Genomic DNA, 15,127 nt, shown 5'->3' with positions numbered 1-15,127 from the left:
TACTACTCCAGAAGGGCTAACTGTCTCTCACTTGCTTTATGGGAACACTGAGTCCAGTTCCTAACTAAACCACTTAGCTCCACTTGACTGCCTGGGTACATTTGTTCTATTTCATTAGGATTGTATTATGTGATAATGACTATTGTCTGCTTGGTATGCAAAGGATAGAAAGGTTTGAGGAAGAGCAGCAGGCTGTAAAATAATCAGGTGTGTGTAATGATTTCAGCTTGTGAATTACAACAGCATTAACAGTGTTTGGAGTCATAGAAAAAGTCAATTTGTGTACCCTCAGACAGATGTCTTCTGTAGTCACTGAAGTTTACTGCATTAAAATATTTTCTTCATAGCTCGTTAAGCAAAATAAATCAGGAGCTGATTACTGCCTTATAATAGGTTAAGAAGAGAGAGGCTAGTTGCTTTGTATAGAAGTAGAATACGTTTGATATAGTATTAAAGACTTCTCTCTGAACTTGAAAGTAAGATTGCATCCCAGTATCTAAGGCTGCACTAGTGACAACCCAGTTATTTTTAAGAGCACTGTCGTTAGTGTTAATGAAACCTTGAGCACTGTCAAAGTCTTCTGGTAAACATTAAAATACTGCCATGATTGGGATCTGAGGAATTGTGTGTCCTATCCCAAAAATCACAAGTCCTGCCATGCCACCTGTGTTTGGGATGAAGCATACAATTCCACAGATCTAAGTCGCACCACAGCAAGGCTGGGGACAGCCTGATCCTGCTGATCATGTTGGGGGCAGCTCTGTCCCCTGACCCCAGGGATGCCTTGTTGCCTAATCCTGAAGCTCAGCACGAGCACACTAGAAGGGAGGAATGGGCTGCAATTGGACCTAGACATATTACAGGGGTGGGCAGATGAGAGCACTGACAAGTGCAGAGTACTGCACCTGGGGAGGAAGAACCAGCAGCATACCTACAGGCTGGGGAACTCCCTTCTTGTCAGTGCAGAGGCAGAAAAGGATCTTGGAATCATTATTCATGCCAAAATGGACATGGGCTGACAGTGTGGGGATGCGGTCAGAAAGGCCAACTATACCTTGTCATGCATCCACAGATGCATCTCAGGCAGGCCCAAGGAGGTGATCCTTCCCATCTATGCGGCACTGGTCAGGCCGCAGTTGGAGTACTGTATCCAGTTCTGGGCGCCGCACTTCAGGAGGGATGTGGACAGCAACGAGAGGGTCCAGAGGAGGGCCACCCGCATGATCAGGGGGCAGTAGGGCAGACCCTGCGAGGAGAGGCTAAGGGACCTGAACCTGTTCAGCCTCCACAAGAGAAGGCTGAGGGGGGTGCTAGTGGCCTGTTACAAACTAGTCAGAGGGGACCAGCAGGCATTGGGGGAATCCCTGTTCCCCCAAGCACTACCAGGAGTGACTAGAAATAACGGTCACAAGCTGGCAGGGGGTAGATTCAGACTAGATATCAGGAGGCGCTACTTCACTGTCAGGGCAGCTAGGATCTGGAACCAACTTCCAAGCGAAGTGGTGCTGGCTCCTACCCTGGCAGTCTTTAAGAGGAGGTTAGACGAACACCTTGCTGGGGTCATTTGACCCCAGTACTTTTTCCTGCCATGGCAGGGGGACGGACTTGATGATCTGCTCAGGTCCCTTCCGATCCTACCAACTGTGAAACTATGATTGGACTAGGAGTAGAGCTGTCTGGGGCTGGTGTTGACAATTAGCTGATTGTACTGGCCCCAGACTGCTCTGGGTGCAGTTTGAGAACATGTGCTTTTATCTATTCAAAACAACATGTTTTAGACATGTAACAGTCGCTCTAAAATTAAGGAAGCTAATTACCGTATTTTCGTGCATATATCCCGTGGGGTATACACGATTTTACAAAAAAAATGGATGGGTGTGGGCTACATGGGGGTGCGGGCTATCGGCAGACTTTTTTTTTCCCGCGGGGGCCAGGGCTGGCATGGGCTGCGCCGCCTCCCTGCCGTGGGGGCTGGCCCCGCCGCTGCAGGGGACCGGGGCCAGGGCGGGCTGGGCTGCACCGCGCCGCCTCCCCGCTGGGCCCAGGCAGACCGGGCTGTGCTGCCACTGCCATGGGGGCCAGGGCAGGCTGCGCTGGGCTGTGCTGCTGCTGTCGCGGGGGCCGGGGCCCTCCTCTGGACATTTTGTTACCAAATCTGCCCATTACTTTGGAGTGTGCTCATTTATTAGGGATAGTTTCTAGGGTCTTGGTGATTCTGTCAATGTGCTGCTTGTGTTACTATACGGAGCTGTATTTCTCCCTTCTGCAAGCCCTCACCCCCAGTGGAGCTATCTTGCAGGACTCAATCTCAATGGGACTGGGTTCCTCCAGTCACCAAATCAGTCATACACACAAACACACACAAATTAACGTGACACGCCTGACCTGGCCGGGCTGATCAGCATGGACAGGCTGACACCCTCATATGCCAAGAATCAGTTCATAAGAGCAACAATAAAATGCAGTCAGACACAAGCACACAGGTAAACAGAATCCCTCTGAATCCGGCTGGGTGTCCAGCTGACACCCTCATGGGCCAGCATTCAGTTCATAAGGGCACGTCTGAGTCAAACTGGGTCAATCAGCCTGTACAAGCTGATCCCCTTATGTGTTTCAAACTCAGCACGTCCCAATCTTTGGCCTCTTGATGAGCAGACCCCACAATAATTTGGGCTTCACAGGGATCTTTAGCATAGGTAAAAGAAGCGTTGCTGCAGAGCACGGGAGGAAAGAGAAGCAGAGAAGGAAAAATATACCCAATTACTACCAGTTTGACTATAAAAGTTATTTATTGCTAAGCATATGAAATATATAATAGTACTAGTAGTAATAGACATGCAAAAGAAAAACAAACACCAACAATGACAATACTACCCTGGTTTCACTAAGTATTTGGGGAAACTTAGCTCAAGCTTAACTGATACAGTTCAGGTTCAGAAGTTTATGCCTAGAAAGAAGACAGAGAACGCTGGGATCTCACCTAGTCCACGGTACTCAGGCTGCAAAGCTGACAGGCACAGTCTGTAGCACAGTCCTTGAAGGGAGAGATGATCTGTTCTTCCAGCGTCCCAAGAACGACAGGGGATGGTGTCAGCACAGGGGTTTTCTTCTTCTCCTTCTTTCCTCCTGCTTCTACTTCTTTTCCTTCCTTTTCCTCTTCCTGTTCTTCCTCTTGCAGCACACACACTTACAGATTTTTATACCCTCAGTTCAGCTGCTCCGTAGCACCCTCAGTAGTGTAAATCATTGTCTTTTCTATTGACAAGGGGTTATCTGGTTTGGACCATCTCAGGAAACTGATTGATAATCAGGAAACACTTAAGATTAGGGAGTAACCCAAATACTTGGGAGCCAGCTTGAAATTCCTATGGGTGGCAGATATACTGATGGGATATCTCATGGTTTCTTCAGGAACAATAGATAGCTTGCAGCATCAGGATTTTGGATTTTTACTTGTTGTGCACAAGCCTCAGCTTAGCATGACTTTTCCAGATCTTACTATAGTCTTTTAACAGACTTAAAGCAATTATTGGGGTGCTCATAACCTTTTGTGGAGAGGACTCCCACCAGTCGTCTCGGGAAAAGTATGACAACACCTGGGATTAGGGCTCCAGCAGGCTGGATGCTGTGATGAACCCTTAACCATTGTTCAAATGTTGCCCATACCCCCTCTGACTCGGTCTCTTGCCTCAGCATTCCCTAACCCGGCAACCGAGTTTTAGTCCATCAAGTTTAAATAGGCCTCCCATAGTGGGACCGGGGAATGTACGGCCCGAGATGCCTATTAAACTTAGAGCTGTGTGTGTGTGTCTGGGGGGGAAAAGTCCTTAGTAAATCCAGATTAGAACTGGTCTGATAAATGCTGAGGTGGGTGTGTGTGAACATGGGTTGATTAACATTGGAAGCACAGATTCCCCATCATGCAGCGCTCTCCTGCTTCTCTGGTCCCAGAATTCACTGCAGTCTCTGCTTCAGGCTTTCTGTTTTCCATCTCCCATGTAAATGAGACCTAGGGCAGTTGATTCAGTCTTGTCACCCTTATCTGGTGAGGGTCTTAGGTGCGTCTCTCACTGCATCTTAATCAGTTTCGTTTACACGTCCCTGTGTATACGCCGCCGCAGGGAATAAATGGGTGTGGCGTATACACGGACTTATTTACAAAAATACAATTTTCCGCAGGTTATACATGGGTGGGGGTATATGTGCGGGTTATACATGGGGTGGGCGGGGTATATGCGTGAAAATACGATACTTTGAATTGCAGTAAATACAATTTTCCGCAGGTTATACATGGGTGGGGGTATATGTGCGGGTTATACATGGGGTGGGCGGGGTATATGCGTGAAAATACGATACTTTGAATTGCAGTGTGCCTGCATGGCAGTGTTGGCAAAAGTGGATCCTTTTACACTCTCAGTCTTGTGACTGGACTTCAGCAAAGTGGAAGGGAATCCTACAACCTGGCTTTTCATCAAGAATATCCTGCTGTCTGTTCTCAGGCATTTCACAGTGAAGGCATAAGATCTTGGCCAGCTGGTAACTCCCTTCATGAGTTTTAGGATGAGGGACAGTTGAGGAAGTACAGTAGGAGATTCTCGTGCAATACAGAACTCTGTAAATAGCCACAGATGTCTTGGAAGCCATGCAGAAATGGATGGAAAGCCAATGCAGTACTCAGCATACTTCTATGTGCTCGTATTGACTTGTTTTGGCAAGCAACTAGGGGGGAGAAAACCATTCCTTCCTGCTAGCTATCTGAAGCATCTTATAGTCTACTACAGGCATTTACACACGTACCTTTTCATCCCACTATGTGCCAGAAATCCAGTGAGCTGACGTGCACTGTGCTGTATCGTGTGCAGTTGTATGAGCAGTGAAATGCGCATCAACGTGAAGAAAATGGCAGCAAATGTGTTTCAGTTCAAAAGTGCACCACTGTCATTTTTTCAGTAATGATGTGCATTTTGCTGCTTATACAGCTGTATGTGCTGCAGCACTGAGTGCTTTTAAAAGCATCCGTGCAGTGCGAGCATGTGTACAAATGCAGTAGCTTCAAGTAGAGCCACTACAATAGTATCAGGTGTAGGTGACACAAGCCTGAATAACTGTGGTAACAGCAGCCAGGGGCAAGATTGCATTGGATATCTTGCATCAGGGAAGGGATCCTGTAATGTTACCAAACCATGGGAACTGAAAAGAGGAGCTGACATACCAACCTCAGTGACATCAACAGCTAAAATCTCTTTAATTCCTCAAGACTTTATCATTTGCATGCCAGCATCACCTCCTGGATAAAATGTTGCTTCTATCCAACTTCCCTTTGACAAAATCTGCTTCACAGGTGTTACTAGATTTGTGTAGTTCCTGGTTGTCGGTTAGTAAATATGGTTGTTATTAAAGGGGATGTTTTCAAAAGCATTTTAAGGGTTTAGGATCTCAAATCCCAAAGAAAGACCACAGTATTCATGCTTCTTTTGAATTTTGAATAGGATTCATGATTTTAAAATCCTGTTGAAAGTGTTTGAAATGATCTTCCCCCTTCATTCTCACCAGTGGGTCTATTACTGGTTTGAACATCAGTAACTGTTTTACTGTAAGAGGTTTGCATTGAATGGCAGCCTCGATGTAGCAGCTTCTATGAATTAAGTTTTTTAGTTTCCATTTTGATGAACATGGGAGGTTTGGAAAATGTGTCTCCAGTTTACCATCTTGTGTCTCTCTTCCTCCCTCCCCTTAAACTGCAGTCATTCTTTCAGCCTGTATCCATGTTGCATTGTATGACTCACTTTTCAGCATCTTTATCAATGATTTGGATGTGGGAGTGAAAAGCTCACTGGCCAAGTTTGCAGACGACACCAAGTTGTGGGGGAGCGTGGCCATGCCAGAAGATAAGTCGCAGATGCAGGCAGACCTGGACAGGCTGAAGACATGGGCGGACCAGAACCAGATGACGTTGAACACTCTGAAGTGTAAGGTGCTCCATCTGGGGGCAAACAATCCCCAACTTACCTACGGGCTTGGTGGTGGCAATTTGACTTGCACCATGGCCGAAAGGGACCTAGGGGTAGTGATCGACCATCGCGTGAACATGAGCCGGCAGTGCGATGCTGTGGCCAGCAGGGCAAACAACATACTGGCATGCATTAGCCGTTGCATCTCATGCAAAACTAAGGAAGTGATACTCTCACTGTACTCCACACTGGTGAGACCACAGCTGGAGTACTGCATCCAATTCTGGGCGCTGCACTTCAACAAGGATGTGGAAAAACTTGAGAGGGTCCAGAGAAGAGCCACCCATATAATCAGGGACTCAAAAAGAAGCGGGGATGAAAAAAAAAAGCCATACTAGGAGAGGCTGAAGGACTTAGGCCGCTTCAGCCTACAGAAGAGAAGGCTGAGGCGGGACTTGGTAGCGGCTTACTGCTACATCAGGGAAGTACATCAAGAACTTGGTCAACAGTTGTTCACCAGGGCATCCCTGGGGAAGACCAGGAGTAATGGATACAAATTCCTGGAAGGCTGAGTCAGGCTCAGTTCCTAGAAAAACTCCTTTGCAGTCAGGGTGTCCAGACTGTGGAATAAACTCCCTCCAGTGGTGGTGCAGTCATCTACTCTGGAAATCTTCAAAATGAGACTGGACAGTCACCTCACTGGGGTCACTTGACTCCAGTTGTCTTTCCTGCCTAGTGCAGGGGAACTGGACCCGATGATCTACAAGGTCCCCTCCAGCCCCTAACAATCTAATCCATGAATATATGAGTCCAAGTCATTGGGGGTGCAGGGCAGAATTAAAATGGTGAGAAGTAAGTGTTGGCAGTTGAGTTCTTTAACAACAAATAGTTATCTGAAAGCTACTTAAATGTCAGCAGGTTGTAGGGAGGGATTACTATTCTTCTTTTTCAGGACCTGCCTACAAAACAAGCCAGTGGCACTCTGATTTACAGATCTCCAGTATAATATTTAACATTTTAATATGTTTCAGCCAACAACGTCTTGTCCTGTTTCTGTCAAATTCCTTTGGGTTATGGAACTCACTGATATAGAAAAGTTATAGTAATGAAGGCAAACCTAATTGGCATCCCACCAGCAATATGCTTTGGGAATTCCTGCCTCAAATTAAATATAAATTGCTATCAACTCGTCACTAGTCCAGCTGGGAATGCTGAAGGAAAAACTCATTAGATGTGCTCAAAGTTGCTGTCATCGGAGGTAGTAAATTGCCTTTGCAACAAAGTTGTTACAGACAAGTTCGAGGGTGGTTTTTCTTTTTTTATATATAAAATAAGCTACTGGCAAACATTGACTTGTGGCATCAAAAAAAAATCTGGAATGGACAATTCTGTCCATGATTGGCAGGTTGAGGGGAGAGGGAAACAGGAAGTGCCCTAATACTGAGTTAAACAAGCATAGCTTAAGTATACAGTAGTTATGACCATTATTGGTTTATTATTCTGTGAAAAGATAGATTATTGGGTAAACTGCTGTAGAAACTTCTTACCTCACTTGTCCTGTCTAAACAATGCCGCTGTTGCAGAACTTGGCTCTCCACTAGCTTTGGTCAGAAGTTATCTTCTTCCAACTCCTTCTCTCTCATATCCCTCTCTACTATATTTCTCCATCTCATCTTATATTCATAGATTGTAAGGCCAGAAGTGACCTCAGAAGATCAGCAGGTCCAGCCCCCTGCACCAAGCAGGAAAGATAACTGAGGGTCAGGTAACCCCAGCAAAGTGACTGTCTAGTCTCCTTTTGAAGATTTCTAGGGTAGGTGATTGTACCACCTCTGGAGGGAGCTTATTCCACAGTCTGGACACCCTGACTGTGAAGAAGTTTTTCCTAATGTTGAGCCTGAATTGATCTTCTAGGAGTTTGTGGCCATCACTCCTGGTTTTCCCCTCGGGTGCCCTGGTGAACAGTTGTTCACTGAGCCCTTGATGTACTCCCCTAGTGTAGCGGTAAGCTGCTACCTGGTCCCCTCAGCCTTCTTTTTCTCAGGCTGAAGAATTCCAGATCCCTCAGCCTTTCCTCATATAGCTTGCCATGTAAGACTGATCATATGGGTGACTTTTCTTTGGTCTCTCTGAAGCTTGTCCATGTCCTTGTGAAAGTGTGGTGCCCAAAACTGGACACAGTACTCCAGCTGTGGTCTCACCAGTGCTGAGTAGAGCGGAAGAATCACCTCTTTGGCTTTGCTGGAGATGCATCGATTGATGCATGCCAGAGTATTATTTTCCCTACTGGCTACAGCATCACACTGCTGGCCTATATTCATACTGTGGTCTATTATTACCCCCAGATCCCTTTAATTCATGGTGCTAGTCAGTTTGATGCTGCCAAGCCTATAGGTGTGTTGGAGGTTGCTCGTCCTGAGGCTTTACATTTCTCAATGCTGAACTTCATCAGGTTCCAGTCTACTCAACTTGCTAGCATGTCTAGATCCGCCTGTATCTGTAGCTTATCTTCAAGCGTGACCATGCTTCCCCATAACTTTGTGCCATCTGCAAACTTGGCCAGTGAGCTCTTCACCTCCACATCCAAATCGTTAATGAAGATGTTGAAAAGTACTGGACCGAGCACCAACCTGTGCGGGATACTGCTGCCCACTTCTCACCAGGATGACACAGATCCATGTGCTACAAGACTCTGGGTTCTATCTTGTAGCCAGCTTCTCACCCACCTGACTGTCTTGGAGTTAAGCCCACAATCCTCCAATTTTCTCATGAGGATATTGTGGGATACTAGATCAAAGGCCTTTTGGAAGTCAGGGTATACAATGTCAACCTGATGTCTCATGTCCAGGTGGCAACTTACCTGGTCATAGAAGATGAGGTTGGTAAGGCAAGACCTGCCCGTGATGAAGCCATGCTGGCTGTCATTCAGAATCTTACCTTCTGCAAGCTTATCACAGATAGACTCCTTGATGAACTTTTCTAGGATTTTCCTTAGGATGTAAGTTAGGGTAATTGGCCTATAGTCCTCCCTCCTGCCCTTGTTGTGGATGGGCACAACACTGGCCCTCTCCCAGTCCTCAGGGACTTCTCCAGAGTACCACGAGTTGTAGAATAGTTTCGCCAGGGATTCCGCAATGACTTCGACCAGCTCCTTCAGCACTCTCAGATGAAGATCATTCAGTCCCGCTGACTTGTATGTGTCTAATTTTTTTAATTGGTCATATACCAATTCTACGGCAATAGTAGGAAAGCGATTTATTCCTACTGCGCTCATCCTGTACTCTACCTGGCGTGATTTTCCCCTTGGTATGGTGAAAGACTGAGGTAAAGTAGTCATCTTCAGTCTTCCTCTGCCCCTCCTCTCTGGTAGTGCCCTTCTGGTAACTTCTTTTCCCACGTATTCTTCCAGATTCCTTTGAACATGCCAATACCATACCAGTCTTCTCTTGTACTTTTTTAGATGCCTCCACTACCTTCGCTGATCCTGCGGTATAAAGAAACTAAATATGTTTTAAAATATGAAAATTAATTGTAACAGCATATAACAATAACTAGTTACTTTGAACTAAGTGTTGTGCTTCATGTTTTTTCTGTGCAGCTATCCTTAATTTTGATTTCTGTGTCTGTATAGAGCCTGACTTGACTGTTTCAAAGCTTTTCACAACCTATTTCCATCATATCTGTCCTCTCTCAATCAGTACTGAGAAAATGATTCCTGCCTCAGACCAGGCTGCCAGCTTCCATTGCCTACTTGTTAAATTTTCAGGCAAGCACTTTTACATTTGCCATTATCCTGCTGCTTATGCTTGGGAAGAGCATGTCTAGATCAATGATTTTGGAATACTTTAAAAACTGCTCATTAATTAAGAAAGATAAAACTTTGAGTTTTTACTTCTTTCACTCTCTATGTAGACAAACATTTACAAAAGCTTTAGTCATTTGGCTAAATTGACTTTTTTCCTCCTTCTAGGACACTTGGGCAGCCTCCTTTTAAATAAATCAACCTATTACATCAAGTCAGGGCAGGAAAAAGTGAAGGGAGGGTATTCTGAAGCCAGAGCAGAGCAGGAGCTATGTGGCCACCAGAAGGCATTATGGCTGCTCCTGGGGGTAAACCTGCTACGGGCATATACCAAAACAAGACCCTCATGAATCAACCATGCAGCCTACAGCAGTGATTCTCAATCAGGATGTCATGGACTGCATGCAACACAATGGTAGCACTGTTAGATGTGCAGAGATGATTCACAAGATAAGCTTAGAAATTTCAAATAGAAAAAAGAGTGAAAACTAGAGTCTAGTATTTTCCAAGGGGTGCCTTGAGACCATCTAGGTGTGCCTCGAATCTAAAATGGTTGAACATCACTGCTCTATAGGCTTCAACTAGCTGCTTTGCCAAGGTGTTGTCTGCTGCCCATAGCAGTGCAGCTTGCTCTAAAACATTCTCCTATAGCCTTATGGCTCCTGTTTCTGTACTTTTGTTGCTGCTGGCTAATCTGAAGTTTTTCCCCTCTGGGTTACAAAAGTCTGAGCCTTAAAGGGGCCCCTGCTCCATTTTCTTGCTCCTCATCCTTCTGGAGGTAACAAGATTAGGCTTTCCTGTTACAGCTGGAAGCTGAATCTTTGAATGTAGCGCCCAAAAGATAAAACCTGGTAGTGCTTCACACTGGAAACTGCAATTGCTCTAGTAAAGGCTTAAGCTAGGGGTCTGGAGGTCAAGGAGGTTTAAATCCTGCCACTGATGTATGTGGAAGATGAGACTGTTGTATGTAACTTAGAGTGGAACGTCTCTGAAAAAGGTTTCGCACTGAAAAGCCATGCTATAAGGGTATTAACAAACACGCCTTTTAACCACTTTAAAGGTGAATGGAGAGCTGCCACTTGAAAGTGTGCATCAACTACTACAATGTAACTCTTACCTCTGTGTACTCTTCTAGTCATGCTAAATTTCTGTAACTTCAACCTTAATTGAAACAGGATTAAAGTTACAATAGTATTGCTACACTTTCATGTCTTCTCCTGTAGCATTATGTTACAGTTGGGTTAGTTTACATTGGTATAATTATATATTAATTCAATGGTCACATTTGCCTATATCCTAAATTAGTTTGACACACATTTTGCGTGTATAACCCCTAGTCAGTGTGCATACGGTATTCATTTCTGTACTTAATCCACAGAAAATGTAAGGTTGGGCCTGATCTTAGAATGATAGACTTATAGAAAATTAGGGTTGGAAGGGACCTCAGGAAGTCATCTAGTCCAACCCCCTGCTCAAAGTGAGATCAGCCCCAGCTATCATCACAGCCAAGGCTTTGTCTAGCCAGGGTTTAAAAACCTCCAAGAATGGAGAGTCCACAACTTCTCTGAGTAAACCTGTCCCAGTGCTCTACTACCCTCCTCATGAGAGAGTTCTTCCTAACATCTAACCTAACCTTCCCTTGCTGCAACTTGAGACCATTGCTCCTTGTTCTGTCATCTGCCACCACTGAGAACAGTCTAGCTCTATCCTCTTTGTAACCACCCTTCAGGCAGCTGAAGGTTGTTGTTGAATCCCCCTTCAATCTTTTCTTCTCTAGACTAAATAAACCCAGTTCCTTCAGCCTCTTCTCAGAAGTCATATACCACAGCCGCATAACCAATTTTTGTTGCTCTCCATTGAATTCTCTCCAACTTGCTGCATCCTTTCTGTAGTGGGGACACAGTACTCCAGGTGTGGCCTCACCAGTGCCAAATAAGGGGGAATAATCACTTCCATCAATCCACTGGCAATGTTCCTACTAATGCAGCCCAGTATGCCATTAGCATTCTTTGCAACAAGGGCACACAGTTGGCTCATTTTCAGCTTGTCAGCTGTAACCCCCAGTTCCTTTTCTGCAGAGCTGCTGCTTAGCCAGTCAGTACCTGGCTTGTACCAGTGCATGAGCCCTGTTCCATCCTAAGTGCAGGACTTTGAACTTGTCCGTATTGAACCTCATGAGATTTCTTTTGGTCCAGTCCTCCAATTTGTCTAGGTCTCTCTGAATCTTAGCCTCTACTGTATCTACTACTCCCCCAGTTTGGTGTCAGCTGCAAACTTGCTGAGGGTGCACTCTATGGCATCTTCCTGGTTGTTGATGAAGATATTGTATGATGAAGACTGGCCCCAGGACTGATCCCTGTGACACTCTACTTGATATCAGATTTCATTCAGCATCTTGGAGAATTCTTGCACTCATATTTAGTAATGTAAATATGGATTTAATAGATTAATTTTTAGGCAAAAAGGACTCTTAATCTGCAAATAGATCTCTGTGTTTGCACTCCCTAACTTCTGTTGGGACCTGTCAATTTGAGTGGGATTTTACAGTAGGTTTAAGTACATGCTGACATAGAAGTGATAACAGAATTGTGGCCCATGTTGTGGAAGTACTCGCATTTATAATATATAATTTTCCAAGATAAGCACAGTCATAGGGTATATTTAAGGTTAGCCCAGACTAGTAGAGACTCTAACCTGTTATGTGGAGTCTCTGAAGTAAGAATTGGTTTGAACAATTCTTGTAGCAGTTGACTGAAATACAAATACAAATGGGTACTTTTTATCCAAGGGCAGAATACCAGAAATGGCTGCTTTTTTGTTGTTGACACTTTTGGAGTGTCATCAAATTATGTTTGAGTTCTGTTACAATTTAATTGATTTGCTATGGTTCTTGTTGGGTAATTATGTTCAATGAGGGTCTGTCAAGTCAATTTATTACAGTATCAACTGGCACTGTATATTAAACATAATGTATTCATGCAAACTTGACTATTATAAAATGACTGTGGAAAGGAGAGATTAAACTGAGTTTCATTTGTTTTTTATCTTAGAACATTAACTGTTATATCAGTAAGCATTTGTTTTAATGTAGTAAATATTTATGTGGCGGGAGAGGAAATAGATTTTGTTCATATCAGTTGGCATGCATCAATCATGCAGTCATCTGAGAAATCGTGAACTTGTAGGTCATAATGAAGTTATTTGGCAAGTACTGTACCTGAATCCTGGTTGCTGCTTTCCACTGTTTTTTGCCAGAGAAGACGGGCAGGGCTGCACCTTAGGGCACTTTTACACATGCTTTCGGGGTGGGAGGGTAGCACTTTAATTATTGCAGCTTCAAAAGCCACTCTGATTAAAGCACCACAGCATTTTGCTCATCAGCATCCACATGTTTCAAAACAGCAGTGGGGGCACTTGAATGAAAGCTCATTTTATGAGCTCTAGTTCATGTGTCTCTGCCTGCATTTTGAAGCATGGGGACGCTGATACATGAGACGTGGGAGGATGCTGGAACACGGTAAATGCCACGCTCCAGCAGACTCGATTAATTACACCGCATCAGAGCAGCCTCCGCGCTTGTGTACATACACCCTTAGAGACTAACTTGTTTAGAGAGGCATAAGCTTTTGTAGGTGAAAACTTACCGTGTCATAGCATCTGTAGGTTGTCACCTATGAAAGTTTATGCTTCTCTGAATGAGTTAGCCTCTAAGGTGCTGCCTGACACAGTTCTCTGTCTCTGTCTCCGTCTCCCCTCTGCCCCCTACCATTTCCAGACAAACAGAATCTTTATGGTGATCTAGAAGCATTTAAAAATTCAAGCAAAATTGACAGTAGAGCAAAATGTGACTGATTTTCAGGTAGGGTGTGATAGGACCCTGGGGTTCTTTGATGTACTTTCAAGGGTGCCATGGTGTACCCTTGAAAGTCACACAGTGTTAGCACAGTTAGGTGTGCAAACATGATTCACATGATAAACTTGGAGATTTCAAATAGGAATCCATAGTTTTAAAAACATTCTGACCTATGGTGCTCTTTCTGAATTTTTTGAAACAGAATAATTTCTCTATCTTTTTCTAAAGTGTAAAAGCAAATAAAAACAAAGAGCTGGCATTTTCCTAAAAGTGCTTTGATTCCTAGCAAGTATGTCTTGAGTCCCAAAAGGGTGAGAACCAGTTATGTGACTATTTCCCCAGTTTCTGATAGTAGGATTCTATGAAGGCTTCTAGATGAAGGGAACATCTAGGAGTTTAGTTGGGTAGAGTCACAATTCCTTTATTATGATACTGCAGATAACTGTCTCAGACCAGGATTTGCAGCTGTACTATTAATTTTCAGTGTTAGGTTGAATGCATATAATGTGAAGACTTCACAGTCTGCTAACTATCTGAATAAGTATGAATAGGAAATTAGCCTTCTCACTGACATTGAACACACACTTCGTGTTCTTTTTGACTCCTTTTTCTACAGGTTTTATTACACAATCATTATATAAAATGCTCTCCAGAATTGTTGAGGCCTCATCATTAATATTCTAAAGTGCTTGGGAAAATCTTTTTATCCTTAGATTTATCTACTACAGACTCCTCCTTTTGTCATCCTCACCCCTTTTCTGTCTGACTGAAGGCCAGCTTTGAAATCTCTCAGTTAGTAATAATGCCAATCCTCCTTAAAATCTGCTGCTTCACCTTTTTTTAAGGTGCAAAGGCCCAGATTTGATATCTTAAAAATAGTTCTTGAGTTTTAATATTTAATATACTTAGTACCTAACAGACACTTACAAGTTTGCCTTCTATTTTTATTTATTTTTACGTGTTTTCTCTCTAAAGTAAGCTGACCCCTTTTTTTTAAATATATATCTTGGGTAGACAAAGCCTTTCCTGGGATGATATAGCTGGGGTGGTTCTGCTTTGAGCAGGAGGTTGGACTAGATGTCCTTCTGTGGTTCCTTCCAAATCTTAATTTTCTGTGATTCTATCATCTGCCACACTTCGCTAACAAGAGTAAGAGCGATGCATTCTTTTCTTCCTCAATACAGAAACACCACAGTTCAGAGGGTCTGTATCTGGAACATAGCTTCAGCTAATGTCAGGAACCTGTCTACAGGGGCCACCCAGAGCTCTACGTTTCTCCCTACTGTCCTATTGTTTGTCCCAAGGAACAGATCAATGTTGCCCTGGAATAATTCCTTATCTCTGCCAACCTCATCTCCACTGCCTTTATGCTGGACTCCACAGCTGCAGTGAAGGAGTCTCTGTTTGCTCTAGGAATACTGTATGGTGTTAAGCTTAAAGATAGAAAAAAAAAGTAATGTTTCTTACCCTTTCATCTGGCTATACCCTAGCCTTCCTGAGAGTCCTGCCACTGTTTTCAGA

General features: G+C 44.1%; 1 protein-coding gene across 1 annotated transcript in view; it reads left to right on the top strand.

Annotated features, from left to right (window-relative positions):
* The window catches only part of PREP (prolyl endopeptidase), a 206,686-nt gene that overhangs the window by 26,926 nt on the left and 164,633 nt on the right, over nt 1-15,127 (top strand). The window lies entirely within an intron of this gene.

The sequence above is a fragment of the Alligator sinensis genome, unplaced genomic scaffold, assembly GCF_000455745.1.
Source record: "Alligator sinensis unplaced genomic scaffold, ASM45574v1 scaffold313_1, whole genome shotgun sequence".
Classification (NCBI taxonomy): Eukaryota; Metazoa; Chordata; order Crocodylia; family Alligatoridae; genus Alligator; species Alligator sinensis.
This window is presented reverse-complemented; position numbering and strand designations above follow the sequence as displayed.